The sequence below is a fragment of the Bombus huntii genome, unplaced genomic scaffold (genome assembly GCF_024542735.1).
Source record: "Bombus huntii isolate Logan2020A unplaced genomic scaffold, iyBomHunt1.1 ctg00000082.1, whole genome shotgun sequence".
Lineage (NCBI taxonomy): Eukaryota > Metazoa > Arthropoda > Insecta > Hymenoptera > Apidae > Bombus > Bombus huntii.
Genome location: NW_026099337.1, coordinates 222,020 through 247,667, shown reverse-complemented (window position 1 = coordinate 247,667; position 25,648 = coordinate 222,020). Strand labels below are relative to the sequence as shown.

The following is a 25,648-nucleotide window of genomic DNA, read 5'->3' as shown; positions in this document are numbered from 1 at the left end:
TTCAGTATCTTTGATTAAAAATTTAACGATCCTTTCAGGCTGACCGCGGCGGATCACTGCTGATACAACATGAATTAACCTCGTATTTAATAGGTATTGTGTCTTATGCTTATAAGTGCGGCACAGCTGGGTATCCCAGCGTTTACACTAGGGTCACATCGTACCTTGACTTCATTCTCCAAGCGATGCAATAATATGATATTACTGTTCCATAAATATCATTGTGTAAAAAACGTAAAGTTGGATTTTCTTATTGTGGAGATAAGAAACAGCTCAAATTTACATTGTTTTGTACGTTACAAATTATAGGCTTAAAATGTACGAAATGTAACTTTGAAACGACACTAATTTTTTACGCACGATAAACCTCCACGACTTAGGTATGTAAAGATGATAAACGTATATTAATTCTATTAATTTGGTAATAATAAACCAACTTTCTGAGAAGTTCTGTAAATTTCGTTTCTTTTGTATCAAGAGAATAATGGAATATTCCACTTAGATCGTATACTTCTTGTATGTACGTACAAAATTTTCCGGCTAATCTAAAACACTTCATAAGATAGAGAGCTTCTGGAAATTCGGACACAGAGAGTGCATAAAATACAAGATAAGTCTCGTGTCTTTCAAAATTATTTTTTATTCGCTAAAAACGTCCTGTGTACTCATGCAATCACATGCAACCTCGAAACTTCACTTATTTTTTATCACTTTCCAATTCAATACACAGTTTCTGCATTTTTGACTATATGTAAGAGAAATTTCCATTCAGCCAAAGGTGTACTTACAGATTATAGATTCCTATACGACTCTCAGTAAAAATTTATCCGCACTCCAGATAGTTAAAACTTCTGTCGACCGTATTGATCCATCTGCACTCTTCGTATGACGTCAATATCTGTTCAGTGCTGCTGCGCAGGTTTCTTTGTGTTACGTCAATTCGTTTGTGACCGTTGCGCGAGTAATGGCGCTTTGCAATGGTGATTTGCAGGAAAACAGTGCAGGATGCTGTGATTCGTTTCTTGTGGTCGGAGGTTATGTTTGATGCCTATATTTATCAAAGATTTAATGCACATTATGGAGAAAGTGTTTTGTCACGAAGTGTGTTTGAATGGGCACAAAAGTTCAAAGAAGATCGCACAAGTGTTATGAAAAAACAGCTGGACGCCCGTCCACATCCACGATGACAACATTGAACGTGCTCATGAACTTATGCTCTATGGAATAGACGAGTGACAGTGGATAATGTGGCAAATCATTTGCAAATCAGCCACGGCTCTGCTTATGCAATAGTACACGACAGATTTGGATTTTAAAAAGTTTGTGCGAGATGGATGCCGAAAAAGCTGATGAAAAGGTGAAGACGACGATGCATTCGTGGTTCGCAGCTCAGCCCAAAACATTTTTTAATGAGAAAATATAAAGGTCCTTCGGCAAATGGACAAAGTGTATACAGAAATCGAGTGATTATGTCAAAAAATGATGTATGTCTTTTTTGACAATTGCTTAAAATAAATTCTACACCGACAGAGCGGGTAACTTTTTACTCACCCTCGTAAGACACTTAAATTTCCAATCTATTATGATGAATAAAAGAGCTTATACTATTAAATCTAATTGTATTTTGTTGCATGAGAGTACACGTGTATGTGATGTACATTACCTTTATATCCCCTTGAACGCTTCAATATTGCGCATATATACTATATTTTGTACAGCTTCTATAAAATTTCGTATGTTTGTTTAGGCTGTTAATCTAGAGGCTGGAGTACAAAGAAGTGGCACAATGATGTGGGCTGATGACATTTATAATTATCAAGGAATCACCCCTACATTCGCTCAGGTATATATCGTTGACTATAATGTATTTAACATATATGATTGTTAGAATATTAATAATTAATTTTTAATTCTATCAGAATTTTAATGAAACTGTCCCTTGGGAAGGAAGAACTGATACCTTGATATCACGGTTTGTACATCCTATATATACGACAAATTTTAGAACATTATATAACGAAGAACCAGATCGTCGTGGCCATGTGATGTGAATAAAAGGACTTGAATTTGATGATATTTTTATAATGTTAGATAACATAACTAAGTATCTTCACAGTAAGATAGGATGACATGGTTTACATGATCTTAATGTTGTTCACTCGAGTGATGATATTATAAGGAAAAGTGTAATATCACAGGTAGGATGATTCATAATTTAGAACTACTAACTCATGTATGTATTAAAAATTAAAGAAATATATTAAATTTTATAGGATATTTATGTTTAGTAACCAGTAATTCAGAGATTGGTATTCATGGTTACTATAACGAGGCTGTAGAAACGCACCCTTTCTTCTTTGCAAATGGTCCTGTATTTATGTCTAAGCCGAAACTGGAACCTCTGAATAATTTAGATTTATTCTTGTTATTTTCTAAAATACTTATCTACAGTATACCATAAGGAATGATACCGTATCGCACCTAATCAAGTGCCTTAAGAAACATCAACAGGATATCACAGTAATCCCTTATCGACTGATATGTAAGTAAAAGTTATCTGTCATTGTTATACACAATTATGTGTTAGTGTTATACACAGTTATTTATCATTTTCTATTAATTCAGTTGTAGCCACTACAATATCTATGACACTGGTAGTAATTATAAGAACAATAATGATGTTCTATAAGAGGAAATGATGATTAGGAACAAAAACTTACAGGTAAGTCAAAGTATATGTTATTTGCCATTTGAAAAGAAAGTTACTAACTTGGAATTTTTTGATAAATAATAATTGTGCAAAATATATTGGATTTCAAATTTGTCAAAAATTGAAATTTAAGAAGCATTGTAATAATATAACATTAATATTTTGATTTTTCAGGAGATATCATGCGGTGGATGGATAATATGTAAAAAATATTAAGCAGTATATGAATTTTCATATTGCGTAGAGATAACAAAATGAATTTTAAAAAATGTCGACATGGTAATAAGAAATAGCATCATGACAAAGAATATATAAACACAGTTTCATTTTTTATAAATAAAAATTTGTTGTTCCAGATTTTGAAATATAGTGAAACGTTTAATTAGTATCTTAATATCTTTAAATAATTATTATTTTAGAATCAATTGTAATTGTATCATACGTACTTTTGAATTCGTGCAAGAACATATGTTATTTTGAAGTAGTTATTATTAGGAAATTGTTAGACGCGAACAGTATGCGAAAAGTTAGTATGTAGTGTAATAATTATCAATCAAAGCACAAGAATTAAATTCTTTAGGAAAAAATTTCCGGAATTTCTTATTTACATGATTATAAAGAAATCCATAACAAAAAGGAGCTGCTTTCTAATACTTCTCTTCCTTGTAATGCCTACGTTAACAATAACGAGGTTCGACTTTTTGTTTTTAGAGGGATACTGGAAAATTTGAAAGTACAGTACCATTGGGAAGAAAATCACGATATTGAAAACGATATTTGCAAGTAAATTTCCAAAAAATCTGTTTTCAAATTTTCGCTTTCTATTTCACATTAAAAGAAAGGGAGGGCTGCCTTCTTTTTCTGCAAGACAAAACAAACATTCTGAATCTCGTATCAATGAATGATGTCAATAAGTTATTTTTCTTTTCAGATTGAACAATATTCCAGATTTATTCATAATTTCATACTACGCGAAGAATAGACTTTCATAGGTATATAAAGGAAATATTAAGTATAGGAAAACTCTTTTTCGTTGTAGGTGACATATGCTTCACGGTTGAACACATGTATTTTTGAACACATATAAATGAAAAAGTACTCTTATGGAGAAAAAGAATTGATACCTTCGATTGACATTAGATAATGTATATAAACTTATGAACAATCACTATCACTATCAGTTTGTATTTTAGGTGCACACGCAGATTTGTTGGAGTTCTTATAAAATGTACTTCCTGTACGAACGTTTTATTCTTCCAAATTTTACGATACTATGTCTCATATGATAACTATATGGATTAAACGTAATATAAATGATCCGAAAATAGACTCGAACGACATTAATTGTCTTTCTATTTATACCAATATCGAAAATACAAGTAAAGCTGGAGCAATAGTATGCAAGAATGGACTATTTATTATTTTAAACCAAATCATAGCATATTCAGAATGCACAGTATTATCATGAAACGACGAGTTTTATGTTAATTCCGACCGATTACAATACCTTTCTTTCGTTTACAAGGAACGACGAGACTGGCAGTTGCGTGATTTCCAATGCAAAAGCCGCGATATCTGCACGATAACCTAACCTCAACCGATTTTGTTGTACTATTCTTACGTGGACTTCGTTTGTACCACTTTCGTAACAAAAATAGAATACGTAGAACACAGCATTCCGTTATGCGATATTGTCGATTCCTAACATCCGAAAAATCAGAGATAATTTTTTCCCTACAGTTGTACATTTGTGTGAAAAATTACGAACGTAAAGTTGTTTGGTGCATGCACAGTCCTCCCCTCCGCTGCATTTGCGTGGACATGCTAGAAAGATTCACTTTTCCACGGTGAAACTGTATGTATTATAATTTCATTTTTACAAAGGTCGAACATCCTACTATGCATAAATTTAATATTAATATAAGCAGGTTTCGTGTTAAGTATTACATCTGACGTATAAGCACACGTGTGTACGAGCCTTGGTTTTAAATGTCTTATAGTAGACACCGAAAAGATTATTCAGTTGGATATCTGACTCAACATCAATATTTTACTAGGAGATAACATGTTAAGAACACGTTGGTGGATGGCATGGGAGATGATGAATGAAGACATACTTCTGTGAGATACATAAAATAGTAGTCAGAACGTATTTTGGCGCTTGGGGACAGCAACAGCTTTTTTTTTGTTTTTATTTATTTGTTGAAATTACAATCAATTCTCGCGTTGAGAATTTTCAGTAATTTTTCCGGCGTGGCGCAGTGACATGGCTGTTTATTTACAATAAGTTAATACTTATTATAGATAGGTATAATTTATAAGTATTATAAGTAAGTGCATATGCTTAATTTGGATAATTAAATGAATCTAACGTTTAGGTCTAGCGAGTAGTGCCTCTTCAGCCTGCGAATCTGGTCCGTCGTATCGAGTAGTCCAGTGATTAGGGGGTTTCGGTGTTTCTTGACTCTTTTGCTATATCTGTCGCTATATTTTGCTATTTCCTCTTTGACTGTAGGTATCTTGAGGTCGCGATGGATGGTTTCGTTGGTAACATACCAAGGTGCGTCTATTAAGGCTCTTAGCGCTTTCGATTGGAATCGTTGTAGTATTTCGATGTTGGAGTTACTTGGACAGCAACAGCTGGTGATACTGTCATACACCTCCATTTATAAACTTTCGAAAATCGATGTGACCTTCAAACTTTAGTGTATTCTGTTTCACAGCACAAAATGTTTCCGAAACGTAAGTTTATTGTTACAATAAACTTGACTAGTGGCTCTGAAATACTATCCTTGAAAAAACAATGGGGAAATTGGAGCAAAAAAAAAGAAGGAAATAAACAAAGACCTTGTTGGTTCGTAAAAATAAAATATGCTACAGGAAAAATTTTTTCCAACGGATTGAGATGCGACAAGCTTTAAAAGCTATGACGCGAATCGAGCGTTTGTCTACAAGAGCGCATTTTCGGTGGATATATATGTCGGAATGACATTGGGGATAGGGTTGTCGGTGTTTGAGGAGTCTTCATTGAAGGTAGCCATCGTTGCGGTGTAACGAAGATACGATTTATTGACACAGGTATGAATAACACAGGTTTTGACAATCTACCACGGCGGTGAGACGTCCGCGACACTAGTGACAGTGGTCTCCGGTTCAATAACGAATCCGCGGCCAACGGGATGACAGATGGGCGTTCTCGCTGAATCTAAGTCTGACTCGTAAAAATAATTGCTGAGCGTAAAGACGTTACTCTTTGGTCGACGGGAGCGCGTAAAAGAATGCCCGTCCCGTCCCGACGATGTCACAGAGGAAAACTATAATGGGGTGTGTCTAAGGACACGAGATCATCGGATTCGTCGAGGAAAGCCTTCGTTTAGGAAGTAAGGGAAATTGACGTTGCTGCTAATTGGTCAATCTCCATATCGGTGGTTAGAAAAAGATGTTAGCCGCCCTCGAGGGAAAGTTGCTAGTGGGAGACGCCGCTCGTTGAAAAATATGTCTCCCCTATCTTCCCGTAGTTGGGACAAAGACTGTTTGTCTGTTTGAAGGACTTTAGTTAACTAAACCTTAAGATTTATAACGGGCCCTCCAGCTAGCCGAACATGTACTGCGGAGACGCATCGACATCTGGCAATCATCTTACTCGAAGAATAGGGTCTGCGTGTGGCGAGCCACGGGACAGAAACCGTTGGAATGTTTACTGTCGCGTGTCGCCACGAATATTTCTTTTAAGGAGAGCTATAGAATTACTCCATACCTTTGTTAGGCAAAGCGTTTATCCCTTGACCGCGGCTACGTTGGGCGACAGACTGTCACCTCGAGCCAAAGCTCACCGTCACTAATCTAGAACAATTACAATCGGATTGAATAACTACAATTGTTCAATTACAGCTATAGTAGACTCTAGGTTAGAATGTTGCGGGATTATCTAAAATTCCAAAGGCTCCGGTGTTCTTTCATCTCCGACATATAATTATATAATGACTCATTGAAAACCAGCTTTCATTTTTTGTTGATAGTATGGTAAGAAAATGTGAAGTTCGAACGCTTGTAACGATTGCCTGAGTTGCGTCATCCTTGGTTTTAGGAAAAGATAGGGAAGTCACTGAAGGGTGTCGCGGCTTCGATGTCTTTCGTAGCTGCGACGCGGAGGCCTCTCGGTTGTTCTTTGAACAATCGTCAACGTGGACGAACGTCAAAGCGAAACCACGCGAATTCGGCATTTCCGATAATACGGAACTCTGTAAACGCGACTGCGTTGAATTCGTTCGATTAATTCCTAGCAGTATCTATAAACAGTGAACTTAAGGCCCCATACACAACTGCATACGCTAGGTTGTAAGAAATAATAGCTATATAAGTATGTAGCGGCGCATGAGTTAGAGAACGATGCAAATCGAGAGCGACTCATATTATTGTTTTGCCTCGTGACACTTACACAGTCTTGACGTACATGTAACGTCAACAAATATCTCCAACAGACTCAGGAAACCTGAACAGCCTTGCACACGACACCGACTCCCAAAACAAAGGAATATGAATTCGGCACATAGGCATAAGATAAACGAACATCTAGAAGGGCTGTGTCTTGATCGAGTCTTTCAGTCTTTCGGTAACGGTCAAATCGCACACTTGTAATCCTATTATAAAATAAAGGTACCTCGAACTCTGGTTCAAGAACCCAACATTTTTTTATTATTATTTTCCCATTATTTTTACGTGACATTTTGGCGATCCTGCCAGGATCCATTCGCTTCAGTGTAAACGAAGTTACGATTTCGGTCTACGGACATTATTGAAGATCGAAGGATTCGAACTACTTGTGTTATGAACTTTGCTGTCAATAATTTACCACGGTGGACCAAATTAACGGGGCCACTGTCAGCATAGAACAAATCAACAGAACGAGTTTGACACTCAAACGCATTTGAACGCGCCACAGAGGAAAACACCGCAAGGGAACCTCATTCTACGAACTTACGTATCAAGGTGAGAAAAGTCGGAATTCTTTTAAACAATATAGAACGCGAAAAGTTAGTTTCTCTAGTAACTCTAGCGAAGAGACAATATGAACAAGAAAGACACAAAAGCCGAGACAAGTTTACCCTCTACAAGTGGAGTTCAAAATAAAACGGGAACACTCGATTCCTCTACCAGAGCAATTTTAGACTTAATACAGAGACAGAACGAAGAATTTCGACAACAATTTAACGAAATAAAGAATGCTTTAAAATTAGCGAACGAAGAAAATAGAAAACGCGCTAACGAAATGGAAATATTAAGTAGAAACCTCTCTCGTGTTAAACTACCACAAATAAACGTAAAATCAACTGAATTCGGTTCTATGATGACTGACGATGACGATAATATATCAGTATTAAAACACGATACTAATCCACCTCCACCTATGCCACAAAAGCCACCAACATATGTCCAACCATCCAATTCAACAGCTGGAAACTCTGGAAATCTAAAAGCTGTTTAGTATCTCCGATACTAAACGGAGAAAACGATATAAGTGTAGAAGATTTTATTCGTGAAATAAAAGAAATGAGAATGATGTGTAGCGAACAAACGTTATTATTAAAAATGATCAAAATAGAGAAAATTGTAGGAAAAGCCGCAATGACAATCCGCAATATCCATATTAACGAATTCGAAACTCTGTACGAAGGATTAAGACGTAACGTAGCTACTCAAGCATCAGTAAGAGAACACCAAGATCAGTTAAGAGTGATAAAGCAAGGAATAACCGAAAGCGTGCAAAATTATAACATTAGATTTCGACGTGTTTTCAACAAACTTCAATACAGCATTACCAATGAATATAAAGACGAACTAACTCGATGAGCGATGAACGATCGACTATACATGGTTTCTGTGATTGACTATGTAAGAGGCCTTCGTTCAGAAATAGGACACGTGCTATTGGCTAATCCCCCCCCCCCAAACATCATCGATGCAGAAAAAAAGGCAATGGACGTGGAAAAATACTTTCGCGAAGACAACGCTCGCAGACGGATGACACGACAAACAACCACTCCACCATCTTATCGTAACCAGACGTCTCGTCCAGTAGGTAACCGCTTCACGATTACAAGTAACATGAATAACAAAACTCCACCCACACAAAACATTCTACCAAGAATGAATAATTTTACAAAGCTTGAAAATCGACCATTAAACGAAAGGCCACAAACGAAATGTTTCAAATGCGATCGATTGGGACACCTTGCCAATCAATGCCAAAATTTTCGAATACCGCCTCAAACAAAAGCCCCTCCAGGAATAAACCACATTCAAGAACAATCAGAATTAACAATGCTACCTCAGGAAGATTATCCACAATACGACTACAATTACCAGGACGACGAGGATTGCGATTTTTCGTTGACTCGGGAGCAGGAATCAACTTGCTTAAACGAGGATGCTACCCAGGAAGGACAATAATACCAGACACATAGAAATTCTCCATGGAACATTCCAAATACGAATCCAATTCCAAAATTAAACTAAATTTATTCAACAAAGAGATAGAATTTTCCTTAGTAGATGATAATTTCCCTATCATAGAAGACGGCATATTAGGCTTACCCGGTTTAAATCAATATCGATTCGAACTCTCCAATAAAACATTAAAATTAGATAATAATACTCTTCTGCTGCAGCAAGAACCACCCCTCGCATCGGGAGAAATCGTTCAAAAAATTGTATACTTCGACGGAAAGCCAACGCCAGTATGCTTTATCAATGGTGGTAAGTTTTCAGTCCAAATTTCTAACATTATTGAAAATATAAACACTGTAGATCAAATCTAAAAATTCAAATCTTTGATTCGACTATCGCACATAGAAAAACCTCTTAGAGAACCTATGTAGTATTTTCGTCTGTACCTACTTAAATTATATTTATCTTATTTTCCTTTAAGCATTCGTGAACGTAGTGGTAATGAACTTCAATGTGTTTAGAATTTTTTGTGAAATTTCCGTACTTTGCTATACTTATCACTCCAGAGTTATCGTCATAAATTTTTACAGGGTTATTGTCTAGATTTACATTGAAGACCTTCATAATTTCTCTAATAGACATTAATTCACTCACCGCTTCCGATAGAGCTACATACTCTGCATACGTCCAGGCTTTTGTCACACACCTTTGTTTTTTAGATTTCCAACCGATTACATTTCCATACAATTTAATTACATATCCAGAAGTAGATTTTCTATCTAAATGATCTCCTGCCCAATCAGCGTCCACATAACAATCTATCGTTTCACACTTTTCATTCCTTTTCTAATGTAACCTTAAATCTTTAATATTAAATATTTCAATATTTCGGTACAAATATTTCAATATTCGCAAAGCATATTTAAAATGTGTCTCGCTACAACAATCTTGAAATCTACTTAAGATAATTCACACTATAACTTATATTGGGTCTGGTATTTGTACTAATATACAGCAATGCGCCAATTAAATTCTTGTATCCAATGTCATTTCTATTTATCTCAGCGTTTTCAATTTTTAAATTTGTTTCCGTTGGTGTACAGTACAATTTGCTGTTTTGTAATTTATATTTGTTCGCTAATGATTCAATGTATTTCGTTTGGCTTAGTTTCATTTCATTTTTTATATAATCATACTCTATATTTATTCCAAAATATTCTTTTACTTCACTTAAATCTTTCATTTTAAATTTATCAGGTAATAGCTTCTTTACATTTTGTATCCTTTTTTTGTTTTTACTACAGATTAACAAATCGTCTACATATATTAGCAAATAAACAACATTTTCCCCCTCTCCATGAGTATATAGGCACAACTCTATGTTATTCTTCTTAAAATCCAATGTCGTCACATACCTATCAAAACACTCATACCAATCCCTCGGACTTTCTTTTAACCCATAAAGCGCTTTCGATAATTTACAAACTCTATTCGTTCCGTCCGCATATCCCTTTGGTTGATTTACATATACCTCCGAGGTTACTTCACCATTTAAAAAGGCAGTTTCTACATCCATTTGCTCAATTATTACTCCATTTTGACAACAATATGATAGCAATATCTTAAAGGTCTGATTACTCGCCACTGGAGAATATATGTCATCGGCTACGTTTCTTTGTTGAAATCCCCTTACCACTAATCTAGCCTTATACCTGTCCTCTGATTTTTTCGTGTAAACCCATTTTACATCTAATACTTCTTTGCCTTTTACCCTTTCTACCAATTTCCAAGTTTTATTCTTATAGAGACATTCTATTTCCTTATCCATAGCCTGTTTCCAAACTTCACTATTTTCACAACAAATCGCCTCCTCAAATGTGCAAAAGATATCTACTCTACAATAATTTGCGTGAATCTCACTACTGTTTTCCTTTTCTGGATACCTTACTGGAGTTTTCTTATTACGTGTAGATCTCCTAGGAATCTTTACGCTTTCAGAACTATTATCATTTTCATCTTCTCTACTTTCTAACTCTTCCTTATTCATGCTGTCCAATAAATAATTATCTTTACTATCATCGCTAACTGCATCGAATGAATTCTCCTCAAAACCGATACATTTTTTGTCTGTTTCTACGACCTCTACATGTCGCTACTGTTATTTTTACACCTAATAGGACTCTCTAACCTACTTCACTATATCCTAACAGAATTCCCATATCTGCCTTCTTATCCCATTTGGAAACTCTTTTTTGTTCTGGCCTTCTTACAAAAACTTTACTTCCATATAGATGTAGATTTTTAACACTTGGTTTTCTCCCGAAGAATATTTCAAAAGGTGTCTTTCTTTCTATAGTATTCGCTAATATTCGATTTTTCAAGTATGCCGCTGTACAAACTATTTCCGGCCAGTACCTTTTATGTACTTTCGCTTCCGCTAACAAGCAACGCGCCATGTCCATCACTGTTCTATTATACCTTTCCGCTGTCCCGTTTAATTCATGTACGTATGTTGGGCAATTATTTATTCTTATACCTTTATCCCTAGCAAATTTATAAATTCGATTATTTAAATATTCTTTACCATTATCGCATCTTAATATTTTTAACCTCTTGCCCGTTAAATTTTCGGCTTCATTTACGAACTGTACGAAAGAATCAAAGACCTCATCTTTTGATTTTATACAATAGATCCTAGCTATTTTACTATAATCATCGATAAATGAAATGAAATATTTTTCTCCATTGAATCCGGTAGTCTTAAAGGGACCACATACGTCCGTATGAATAATTTCCATTATTTCCCTAGCCTTAGTTCGATTATTTTTGAAAGGTAAGTTATGCATTTTGCTTTCTATACACACCCTACATTTCAAAAGTTCCTTTTCAAATTCATTCGGTATGCCAGTCACTAGCTGCTCTTTACCCAAAATCTCTAAATATTTAAAATTTACGTGTCCTAGCATCCTATGCCATCTTTCCTTTTTACTCATACCACTACGTTCGGCGCTGTTTACTAAGTGCTTCTTCCCTTTCAATATACTTTTTATTCTATATGTCCCATTCTCTTTGAACTGAGCTGTAAGTATATTATCCTCATCTATTACTTTCGCAATATTTCCTTTGGAAATAACCGTATTCTTATCGTCTGCTGGTTTACCTAAACTAATCAAATTTGCGGACATTTCTTTCGCGTAAAATACTTTCCTCATATTTATTTTATTTTGTTTTCCGAATGCTTCAAAATAACTTATAACATTCCCAACTTTTGTCGCTTTTATCGGTCTATTATCGCCTAAATATATATTTACCGGTTCTTTTAGGTCGATAGATTTATCGAAATAATTTATATTATTAATTATGTGATCGGTACAACCGCTATCTAATAGCCACACTATTTCGTTCTTACTTATTTCATTCGTCTCACTGCTGTTTGCTGCGTGCGCCGTTGCTGTCCATATGCCTGCTCTTGAGTTTCCATGCTCGCCCGTGCCGGTTCTTGATTGACGATGAAAGTTTCCACGTCCTCTGCTCGTATTGCCTTTGTTCTCTCTTCCTCTGTTTCGACCACGTGTTGGCCCATGCCAATAGCCGTTACTGCTTCCCGCTTGGACGCCATTTTGACACTCTCTCGCAAAGTGTCCTAATCTTCCACATCTGAAGCATCCTTCCTTTTTTGCAGAAAAGGCGTTGGTTTGCCTTTCTCCTCGATTGGATTTATTTTTCTTCTCTGCTATCTCTATTTTATTTTTTACATACGCTACCGTTTGATCCTCTTCTTTCAATGCGTCTATTATGTCCGCTATGTAGCTGTATTCTTCGGGTAACGTATTCAGCATGTAATTCAGCTTTTCCCTCTCACTTACTTGTGCGTCCGCACTTTTTAATTCATTTATTAATTTTTCGAAATCGTTAAAGAATGATGCTGAATCACTGTAGTTCTCCAGTCTTATGTTTTCCAATCTCCTTCTGCATACGATCTGCAGTGCCGTCGACTCTTTCAAGTACATTTCATCGAACCTTTTTATTATATCATACGCCGTTTTTCCTTCCCTAACATACTCCAATTGTCTGTTCGATATTGCACTATAAATTATATTTATCGCCTTCAAATCCTTTTTGTCCCAGTCTTCATCGTCTCTTTCGTTCTTCATTCTAGTTGTAACAACCTCGCATTCCTTATATTTGAGAAACATCGTGATTCTTTGCTTCCACATTCCATAATCCTCACCATCGAATATAGGTATCATGATTTCCGATCTCTCCATTTTAATTGATTCTTCTTTTTTTTTCTTTTCTTACTCAAGCGTTCCTACGTGCTCGAAGTATATTTTTTTTCTCTGAAAGTTTTTTTTTCTTTACTGAAAACTCACTCGCAAGATCGTAACCACGCACTAAATATCTTGCAAAACTAGTAACCACGCTCTGCTACCATGTTAAGGAAATTCGAGGATTTGGGAATACAAATAATTGACTATATTTCCCACACAACAGTTATACATCTATATTACTCTCTGAAGAACGTCTTGCACGCACGCTGGTCGCCAACCGACTATCCTAGATTCTTCTAACATCTGGCAACAGTCTTTTGTCTCCACTAAGACCTTGACGCCCTCTAACCCTTACACACACACTCTCATGTACAGTGTAAATGTATCACTTCCCTAACAAATAAGTATGTTATTTCGTTACCACTTATCTCGTTCATCTCGCTGCTGTGTGCTGCGTGCGCTGTTGCCATCCATATGCCTGCTCCTGAGTTGCCATATTCGCTCGTGCCGGCTGCTGATTGACGATGGAAGTTTCCACGCCCCCTGTTCGTATTGCCTTTGTTTCCTCTTCCTCTGCTGCGACCACGTGTTGACCCACGCCGATAACTGTTACTGCTTCCCGCTTGGACGCCATTTTGACACTCTCATGCAAAATATCCCACTCTTCCACATTTGAAGCATCCTTCCTTTTTTGCAGCAAAGGCATTAGTTTTCATTTCTCCTCGATTAGACTTATCTTTCTTTTCCGCTATTTCTATTTTATTCTTCACGCACGCTACCGTTTGTTTCTCTTCTTTCACTGCATCTATTATATCCGCTATGTAGCTATACTCTTCGGGTAACGTATTGTTTTCGCACGTTCGCTGGGAGACGCGATCTCGAAGAAGCGCGCCAACGGGAGTCGTAAATTCCCGTTACGATTTGCTAATCGACGCCGCGAATCGCTCGATCCCTTATTTCGTTTAGGATAATAAGGGTAGTTAAATGAAGGATAACGCTGTTGCTAACAGGTTATTATATATTTTCACAAACCAACAACTTCGGTGTAACACAAAATGAATATTTGTTATGAGATGACTACGAATGAGTGCGACCTGAGTCTCTAGACGGATTATCGCGTATACTGATGGATTTGTCGACTCATTGTATTCGAATTGCTGACCGCTTGACGAGATGCTTGATTGAGACTGACTGATCTTCGGGTGTAAACCCGGTCGAAGGATGTTGACTGTTCGAAGGATGTAAAGTCAGTGATGTTCGGAGACGATGCTGTGGCGGAGGAAAGCTAAGGATGGGTGTGTCTAGCGCACGGGACCATCGGATTTGTTGGTGACGATTTTGACTAAGGGAGTGAGGGAAATAGTCTTCGTTGTTAATTGGTTAAACGAAGGGTCTTAACCGCCCTCGAGAGAAAGTGGTTCGTGGGAGGAAAGTTGCATCATACGTGAGAAAAACCAACTTTCCCTTGTCAAGCCGTAGTAGACAAAGGTCTTTAGAAATGCTTTGGAAACAGACGTTTGTTCAGTTTGAAGGACCTCGACTAGGAAATTCCTAAGATTTATGGAAGATACTTGAGACTATTGAGGGTACGCAGTGAGTATCCGAAGACATCTGGTTGCCATCTTGCCCGCGGTGTGTGGCCTGGGCTAGGTAGAGTTACGCGACGTAACACGTATTTATCATGTAATTCAGCTTTTCCCTCTCACTCACTTTTGCGCCTGCACCTTTTAATTCATTTATTAATTTTTCAAGATCGCTAAAAAACGATGCTGAATCACTGTATTTATCAAGACTTATCTTCTCCAATCTCCTTCTGCACACGATCTAGTGCCGTCGATTCTTTCAAGTACACTTCGTCGAACTTTTTCATTATTTCATACGCTGTTTTTTCTTCCCTAATATATTCTAATTGTCTATTTGAGAAGGCACTGTAAATTATATTTATCGCCTTCAGATCCTTTTTATCCCAGTCTGGATTGTCTGTTTCAGTCTTCACTCTAGTTATAACAATATCACATTCTTTATATCTCAGAAACATTGTTATTCTTTTCTTCCACATACCGTAACCCTCACCATCGAATATCGATAGCATAATTTCCGATCTCTCCATTTTAATTGATTTCCTATTCTTTACTCAAGCGTTCCTACGTGCTTGAAGTATTTTTTCTTTTATTTTATATTCTTTGAACGTTTCTTCCCTTACTAAACTCGCAAGACTAAAAACCACGCACTAAATAGCTTGCAAAACTAGTAACCACGCTCTGCTACCATGTTAAGGTATAGAGAGGATTCGAAAATACAAATAGTTTACTTTATTTCGCACACAACAGCTATACATATATATATTACACTCTGAAGACTTCGATAACCTTCTTGCACGCACGCTTGTTGTCAACCACCTCCTCTAGATTCTCCTAACAGCCTCCAATCGTCTTTTGTCTCTACTGAGACCTGGACGCCCTCTGACGCTTACACACACATTCACGTGTACAGTGTAAATGTATCATCTACGTAACAAGATCATCAACGTAAAATCCTACCGTCCTCCCGAACATCATAAAACCGAAATAAATAAACAGATGACTGAAATGTTAAACAAAGAGATTATAGAACCCTCCGACTCTCCCTATAACTCTCCTGTCTGGGTCGTTCCAAAGAAAATCGACGCATCAGGGAAACAAAAGTGGCGAGTAGTGATTGACTTTAGGAAGTTAAACGAACTAACAGACCAAGACGCGTATCCACTACCTGACATTAACGATATACTATCACAGCTAGGAAATAAGAAATATTTCTCCTCTTTAGACTTATCCTCAGGGTTCCATCAAATACCCATGGACGAGAATTCAAAGAAATACACTACATTTAGCACACCATAAGAACACTTCCACTATAATAGAATGCCATTCGGGCTCAAGAACGCACCTGCTACCTTTCAAAGAATGATGGATACCACGTTAAGAGGTTTGATTAACAATCATTGTTTCGTTTATCTCGATGATATCATTATATTCGGGCAATCGATGGAAGAACATACTAAAAACTTAGTCATTATATTCCAAAGACTCGGGAAAGTAGGTCTAAGAATACAACCAGATAAATGTGAATTCTTAAAGCCCGAATTAGAATATCTAGGACATGTAGTGACAGCAGATGGAGTAAAACCTAACCCTAAAAAGATAGAAGCAGTAAAGAATTTCAAACTACCAAAAAATCCTACAGATGTAAAATCATTCCTTGGGCTAGCTGGATACTATAGAAAATTTATTAGAAACTTCTCTAAAATTGCCAAACCTCAATCTATTTTTAAAGAAGGACATTTAGTATTAATTCATAACGATCATAAAGAACACAAGATAGATACTGAATGGCCAGGGCCATACACCATTGAAAAAGTGAAAAACCCCTTATTATGAAATAATAGTAAATCACTCGATTAGGAAAATACATGGTAACCGTATTAAACCTTACTTTCCAGGACGATCTTCACCTTCTTCATAGTTAGCTAAGCTAAACGTTATACCCCTTAATGGTAGTTCTATATATCAAGAAAAATTAGCTCATGCATACTTATATAGCGAATCCGTAAACGTAATTATAGGTTTAGACATTAAGGATATATATGCAAAACTCAGCGAAATTAAAAGATTTAGACTAATGTTAACAGAACATTTTAAAAGTGAATGCCCGTATTCCAATGAAATGATTACACGCGCTCGCAAAAGAAATTTAGACAATGTAATCATGCATATTAAATTTATGACACACACTTGTTACCGAAGAGGCTCATTGAATTTTGTTGGATCCATTTCTAGAAGTCTATTTGTAACTCTGGATAACGATAATTTAGAATTAATGAATAAAAATATAGATAAATTTTTTGATGAAAACAATAACTTAAAAACCAATATAACTTACAAAACAAATTTCAAAACTATAGCTTTACCCTTAACTGACAGTCTAGAAGAAATCCTAACAAAAATTGAAAACGCTCCAAAAATCATTAATAATGTATAATCGTATAGAATGCACCTCAATCAAATTTCCAACGAAGTAAACTCTCTTAATTATGAACATAGAATTAGAAGTCTTAAGAAATAGGAACTAAGTGTCTTATAAATTATTAGTTATATTGATCTAGCATTACTAGGAACATATGTATATTTAACAAAATAGGATTATTCGATATTATAAGCAAATGCCTACCTTCCAAATTATGTATTCGCGTATTATGTTGTAAAACCAAAGAAAAAAAAAGACACAGGTATAAGCAATATCTCGAGACCAATAGAGCGCACCTTTAAACACATATTCCACACCTGAAATACAACCATTACGAGAATTACCTGAAGACACCAATTCAGTCATCCTCGAAGCAAGGCATGTAAGATTCCAAAAGGGCATACAAAAGGAGGCACTACACCGAAAATAAGAGTCTGGAGGACCAGCCGCACTCTAACACTGGGGGAATGTAACGTCAACAAATATGTCCAACCGACTCAGGAAACCTGAACCGCCTTGCACACGACACCGACTCCCAAAATAAAGGATTATGAATTCGGCACGTAGGCATAAGATAAACGAACATCTAGAAGGGCTGGTTCTTGATCGAGGCTTCAGTCTTTCGGTAACAGTTTAATCGCACACTTGTAATCCTATTATAGAATAGAGGTATCTCGAACTCTGGTTCAAGAACCCAACATTTTTTTATTATTATTTTCCCATTACTTTTACGTGACAAGCAAAGCGTAACGATAAACAAACTCCGGGCAAAACAATGTTGCCGCTACGTGCAATCGTCAACCGAGGTTGAATTTAAAGTTTTCGATACTCCCCCGAGTATAAATAAAAGAACACGATCGTTAAGACAGTTAGTATCGAACATTCTTATAGCGAATTAATATCGAACGAACGTAAGCATTACCTTGTATACACATATCGAGCAACACTAAGCGAACGACGACTAATTCTGTACTGCAAATAATTTTAAATACATTTGACTACACTAAGTATCAACTCGTCTGGTCATTAATCAACAACGCGTTTAATCGTCCTCCACATACATGTTGTATAAGCTACTATGTGTATATTTATTTATGTTTCCCATAGTACAGACGTATTCCTTATTTTATTGTAGCTGTGTAATTTCAGTAGTCTTGCATAAAGGACATCTGTTTTGTTGCAATTGTATCAGCTATTAATTGTAATACTTGAAGCGTTTGTATCTAATCGTCATGCATCTGTGGTGGCACTCGACCATGGAACTTTCCAACGGCTTCGCGACACAAAGCGCTATACCTTCAAAGCGTAAGGCCGACACGCCTAATGTACCATTGATATCCCTACAGTTCTTTCGCCGAATATTCGGAAGAATGCATACGCGGCAACCGTTGCGGACATCTAATAAACGCGTGCGTAGTGGAGATATCGAGGGGCAACAAAGAAAAGAATCCATTTGGTTTCGAATCAAAGATTCATTCTGCCCCGAGCTGCGGAGTGCGAAAGGTTAAGCGTCATAGCGAAGCAAACACAATTAGAGATACGTGATTATTGACTCTTGATAGTTAATCGTTAATCGTTAATCGTTGTTCATCGTTAATCGTTAATTGTTTTTGATCGTTCATCGTTAATCGTTAATTGTTGTTGACAGTTAATCGTTAGTCGTTAATTGTTGATCATAAATTGTTGACTGTTGATTGTTAATAATTTAATTAACTTTTTTGTTGAACATCAAGAGTATTTCTTGTGGGCACCTTCACCCACTATCCACCTCACATCGTTATTCTACATACGGAAGGCAAGATTGATATCAAGTTCGAAGGACAGACCGCAGAAGTCTGGTCTCTGCTATTACCACGAGACCTTTCGAGACCGCGCAAGGAAGTGCCGGGCCCCTTGCAACTGGACCCAGTGAAACGAGACCAGCCGTCCGTAAACGCGGCATGTGGCGATGGCTTTAGTATCCCATCGCATTTTCGTGACGGACAGGGCACCAAGGATCTCTTTTCTTGTGAACACCGGTGTCAATATAAACGTATACTCGTGCAACAAACTACGCGGATCCGCGAACAAAGATACGTACGAGCTGTTCGCGGCGAATCGAGTGGTCGAAGCAAACCGAAAACGCCTTTCGCGAGTCAAAACGCATCGTCTCTGACGCCACAATGTTAGTGTCACGACCGGCATACTTCAAATCCGATGGACTGACGATGGAGATAAAGATGTGGCGGCACTCGGCGACAATCGGCGGCAATATCGCTGAAGTGTCTAATGAACCATCAACATCCCAACGGTCCTTCCGCCGAAGGTTCTAGAAGAAAGAGCACGTGGCAACGGTCGCGGACGCCTAGCAAATGCAAATGCATGGTGGGGATGTTGAGGGATGACAAAAGAAAGTAATCGGATTCGATCGAAAGTCAAATCATAAGAGCTTCAGTCTTGGAAAGTCACGCCTAGAGTTTGGAAGTGGATTGTAAAGTGAATTGTTGTTAGAAAAAAAATAAAGTTTCTTTTTTTTATTTACACCTCAAATTTCTTTTTTTATTTTGTTATTTTACGTGACATTAGCGCATTCGGTATCGGCAACAGCGCGTGAACGACAAATGGCAGCCGCTAGGATTCGTTACAAAATCTTTGTCTCCCGTGCGATTAATTCTGTATTTAGAATAATTTTAAATATATTTGACAATATCAAGTATCAACTCGTCACGTCATTATTTAAATCATCCACCACAAATCCAAAAACAGAATAAGGAAAACAGAGAAACGAACAAATAGAAAATTAAGTTGCTAACATGTTTTTCTATAATAATATTTTAACATCAATATTGTAATACGCAATGTGTTACGCCGCCTAAAACATCTGCACGCCAGCCCGCGCGACCGGACAACAACCGACCTGCGTAACGTCACTTCGACCCTCAATAAACCTAAGGACCCACCATAACTTTCACTTCCCTGTATTGTTTCGCCATGTGTCTTCAATCCGTTTGTCTTGAAGAATTTCTAAAGCTTAAAAATATTCTCGAAACACAGTCGGTTTTTAGAGAGGTCCTTGGGTTTATTAGTCGCACTTAAAACACGGAGAAAGCGGGTATGCGCCCATTAGGAAAATCCGAATAGCCCTGTAATAAAACAAGCTAGGTTTTTCTCACGCACACAGTCATCTATCCACCACGATGGTAGGAGACTCGATACTCATCCCTTCGAGCAGTAGTGCAGGTCATGACCAATCGACACCGCGCTTCGTGGCCCTCACTTTTTCTAACGAAAGTGGGAACAACGAATCCGCGTTCTTTAGGCACAGGGGCACACCCACACCGAACTTTTCTTCCGTATTAGAAAAAGAGCGACAGACAGTCTAAAAACTAACGCCTAACGCGGCAGTCTACACATAGCGCGAGAGTCGCATACTTCACGCAAATCTTTTGTCGGTTCTCGGTGTTGTCGAACACACATCTTCTCTCCTAAATATATTATAGTGCTAAGTCCATTAATACATTAATTTCCATTATAAGAGCCCTGCTCTAGCGTACATATCTATCGCATCTTCATGCGACAAGTTGTTAACTATTTATTTCTCTACGTCAGTGTAATCTAAGTGTTGGAAATATATAATTTATAATTCTGTGAATCACAGTGTTATACAAACTCAATCACCCCTATTATCTCAACGGAAATCAGGGGATCGATCAATTCGTGGTGTCGATTGTTATAATCGTAACGGGGATTTACGACCCCCGTTGACGTCTCTCCTCGCGATTACGTCTCCCCGCAATTGGTCGAAATTTACACAATGTGAAAATGAAAAAATTGGAAGCAACCGAACTACGGATGAAACTAAATCACTTCGCTGCTTGTAAAGATAACTTTTAGTGTTATAAACATAAGTCAAGTAGCAAAGAGCATAAATTGAATTTACCCAAACTCTTCTTGAAATCTGACAAAATGATTCTTTATTTTGTCAAAAAAATCTTTACGTATTTTCCATTCCCATTCGTCGCTTTTTTCAGTGGCGTGTTTATCGCTACGTCGAAACTCCGTCGGGTAGCAGTTAATTTCATTTAAAGTAGAAAACTATTCAGAAACGTGTATACGTTACACAGCAACAAACCAGTCGCCCTGTTATTACCTCGTTCTCAACAGTTCAAATTTCAGGGACAACCGACTACTTAGTATCGACCCAGTACGTCATATTTACTCGCCAAAAGAATTGTAAACGAAAATTGTAACCAGACGTGCCGTTAGTAACTACCATTTTTCGCGAAACTTCTTTTTCATTTGGCGGAAATTTAAACAAACCCCGAAACACCGTGGCGTTTTGCAACTGTCTTTAATCCTTTAAGATAAAAAAGATTGACGCAAAATTTTGACGGGATGAAATTTCACGATATATTCAGGTGAAACGATGCGAAATTAGAGCGAAGCTTATAATGGGAATATAGTTTGCTTGTCTGTTGTCATAAAATGAGATATGCAGAATATATTAAAAAATAGAGTATATGTAATACGAAACTTTATATTATTCATGTTATTATGGACAAAATATCACAATATGTTCATATATTTAAATCTCCTCCGAAAAAGATTATTGTATGTAGAACACAGTTTAACTGTATTTTGAATTCTTGTTTATCAGATCACAATTGATAAGTTGATATTAGGATGATTATCCTCATTTGAAACAATTTTGTGACTGTTACTTGTCAATATACTTTATATCTTATGTACATTTTAAATATAGTACGCAAACTCGAAGTTGCAAGGAACATTAATAAAAACTCAATATTTCAATAACGCCTTTCATGATTATAATTAAATATTTTTTCAAAATGTCGTATCAGTGTTACATCTAGCACCCCCTCCCCCACACACAAAAGTTTACCAATTTATAATATATGTACTAGTAGATTGACAAGTTACGATTTACAGGTTATATAGAATTCTATTTTATGATTTTATAATTTTTCGTTAAATACAATAATCAAATAACTTGCAAATAGTAAAATTTCATTTGTTTTATCGTCAAACTTGTGCAAGGGAACATATTAATGCTGGTAACTTTAGTGACTTGCAAAATTTCAATAGTGCAAGACAGGCCAGATATTCAATTGCAATTGGTTGCTATCCATATTTTCATCGGTCTTACAATAACCTTATGTTATCAATTATGAATTAAAAAGTTAATGAAATCACAACTCACCCAAGGCCAATGGGTATGACTTCTTTTCGAAGATCGATTGAAATCTCGAGTTTGTTGTTTGAGACATTCAGTTACCACAAGACAAAAACACCACTCCATTACAGCCGACGTAAACAAAACATGACAGATTCTTCCAATTCTCGGACAACAAACATAGGCATACATACTGTTTTAAAGTCACAGTCTGTCGTTGAACTTTCGCCAAGTAACTTGATACGCACATATACACGTCCCTCGAAATCAGTTTTCGACGAAAATACATACGTGACATGTTATGTTGCAACCGAACGTGAATTTCTCGCGGGAAATAGCCTGATATCGTTTATTTATGCGTCTCTCAAATACGAATTTTACTATACACTTCGTTTAAGACACGCCATTTTGCAAAACGATTATCGAAAGATTACTGCTTACATCGAGATCGAGAATAGATTCGCAGGAAGCTGGATGCCGCGATTTCTTCCCGCGCTTTACTTTCTTCCGAAGTTGTGATTGGTTGATTTCCTGCTGCCATATTCGGTTTCGCCGAGAATCGTGAACACGTACGCTGGAAGCAATGCGGGGTAATTATTTAATTTATTTCATAATATTATTTAACATATATCGTGAAAAGTTCTGAATATTCGGATTCTTCTGTTATCGTTTCATCGTATGTTAGCATTATCAGCTCTCGATATCGAATTGGCAAACAGAATTTTTCTCATACAAAGTAAGTCACATTAAGTATATGTATATGTATAGTCGAAGCAATGCAATTAAAAATTTTTCCATTTTAATTGCTATTATTTATCACAGACATTTTACCGAGCATTCATTTTATAAATCTTATACATACATATATATATATATATATATATCGGGTTTACATTAGAATTAGGGTTAGGGGCGTGAAACGAATCTTCGTTTGGGTTACACGTTGTCGTTATGCAATGGAGAAGACATTGACTAGTGCAAATACGATTATTATAGAACCGGACAAGTAACCGCGGTAGTTAGGTGCTCGAGATACTAATGACAATGATCCTAGGTTCAATAACGAATCCGCGGTCAACGGGATGACAACAGAACGTACTCACAAAGTCTAAGTCTGAGAATAATCACTGATCGCGAAGGCGTTACTCTTGGATCGATGAGATCGCGAGCGAGAAAGCCTTTCCCGTCCCGATGATGCCACACAGGAAAACTATAACGGGGTGTGTCTAAGGATACGAGATCATCGGATTCGTCGAGAAAAGCCTTCGTTCAGAAAGTGTTGCTGCTAATTGGTTAATCTCCATATCGGTGGTTAGAAAAGGATGCTAGCCGCCCTCGAGGGAAAGTTGCTAGTGGGAGACGCCGCTCGTTGAAAAATATGTCTTCCCTATCTTCCCGTAGTTGGGACAAAGACTGTTTGTCTGTTTGAAGGACTTTAGTTAACTAAACCTTAAGATTTATAACGGGCCCTCGGGCTAGCCGAACATGTACTGCGGAGACGCATCGACATCTGGCAATCATCTTACTCGAAGAATAGGGTCTGCACGTGGCGAGCCACGGGACAGAAACCGTTGGAATGTTTACTGTCGCGTGTCGCCACAAATATTTCTTTTAAGGAGAGCTATAGAATTACTTCATACCTTTGTTAGGCAAAGCGTTCATCCCGTGACCGCGGCTACGTTCGGCGACTGACTGTCGCCTCGAACCCAAGCTCATTATCACAATTCTCGAATAATTACAATCGGGTTGAATAACTACAATTGTTCAATTACAGCTATAGTAGACTCTAGGTTACAATGTTGCGGGATTATCCAAAATTCCAAAGGCTCCGGTGTTCTTTCATCTCCGACACGGCCATCCTGACTATCACACGTCCTCGTGTGTAACTAAAATATCGTATTTCTTACATTAGATTCGATACAACTGACATTATTTGCGATTTAACTAAATGTCCAAGTAAGTCAAGGGTCCAGTGCAATAACAAAGTTTCGTTCGGAGGTTTGACAACAGAAAAATAAAAGAGAATAGGAATTTGTAATGTTATAATTTGTATTCAAAGTGTTAGGTGCGTTCTGTGAGTCGCCAGCCAGACCGTAATGACACAACAGATCATTTTCGATTTCGTACACCGGTGAACCTCAGTTTGTTGGATCATATTGCCACGTTGGGTGCATTACACCCAGAAAGCACGTAAGCCCACTCAACGGGTTACAACAAAAACACATCAACCCTCTCAACGGGTTACAACAAAAACACATCAACCCACTCAACGGGTTACAACAAAAACACATCAACCCACTCAACGGGTTACAACAAAAACACATCAACCCACTCAACGGGTTACAACAAAAACACATCAACCCACTCAACGGGTTACAACAAAAACACATCAACCCACTCAACGGGTTACAACAAAAACACATCAACCCACTCAACGGGTTACAACAAAAGCACATAAAACCACTCGGTGTATTACTATGACCACAACGCAGTGTTAATGATCCTCTGAGGTCAGTGTACTTGCATCGTTATTATCACCGCCGTTGTCATCACCGCAGACGTCTAACTCAGCAGGGACGCAACCTTCTGGCATTTTTCTCAGTCTGTCGTGTCTGTCCTTATATGATCGTTTGCCGTCTAAGGTTTTTAGGGTATATCTATCTCCTTCCAAAATCTCGGCTATTACGAATGGACCCCTGAATTTCGGATCTAACTTCGTCTGGTTTCTTTCCTCGTTTTTACGTAACACGAAATCGCCAAGGTTGAACCTAACTATTTTAGCTTTGTTTTTGTCGAACCTATCCTTATCGTATTTGGCGCAGTGATACATCGAGCATTTTCGACGATCGCATTTGCGTCTAAGTTAGTTTCGCTTAGTAAGGAGTTATCCCGGTGATCGTGGATTCGTTTGAACTCAAACATTGCTAATAGTATTATTTAATTTAATTATTCGTAGATCGTATTATTCATTAGGCTTAGTGTTTGTTAGACTTATTATTAGTTGTACTTATTATTTGTTAAGCTTAGTGATAGACCTGTATATAT

The 25,648-nt window shown here is 37.2% G+C and overlaps 2 protein-coding genes and 2 long non-coding RNA genes across 15 annotated transcripts in view; 2 read left to right on the top strand and 2 right to left on the bottom strand.

The window, feature by feature from the left end:
* The window catches only part of LOC126876530 (venom serine protease Bi-VSP-like), a 206,867-nt gene that overhangs the window by 79,665 nt on the left and 101,554 nt on the right, over positions 1-25,648 (top strand). The window lies entirely within an intron of this gene.
* The window catches only part of LOC126876534 (omega-amidase NIT2-A-like), a 165,290-nt gene that overhangs the window by 72,928 nt on the left and 66,714 nt on the right, over positions 1-25,648 (bottom strand). The gene's annotated exons all lie outside the window — the stretch shown is intronic.
* LOC126876546 (uncharacterized) overlaps positions 1-25,648 on the bottom strand; it is a 98,145-nt gene that overhangs the window by 38,071 nt on the left and 34,426 nt on the right. The gene's annotated exons all lie outside the window — the stretch shown is intronic.
* On the top strand, positions 1,772-3,262 carry LOC126876543 (uncharacterized). The gene is made up of 4 exons (XR_007694282.1): positions 1,772-2,198; positions 2,274-2,542; positions 2,626-2,722; positions 2,885-3,262. It is a non-coding gene; the product is annotated as an uncharacterized LOC126876543 (long non-coding RNA).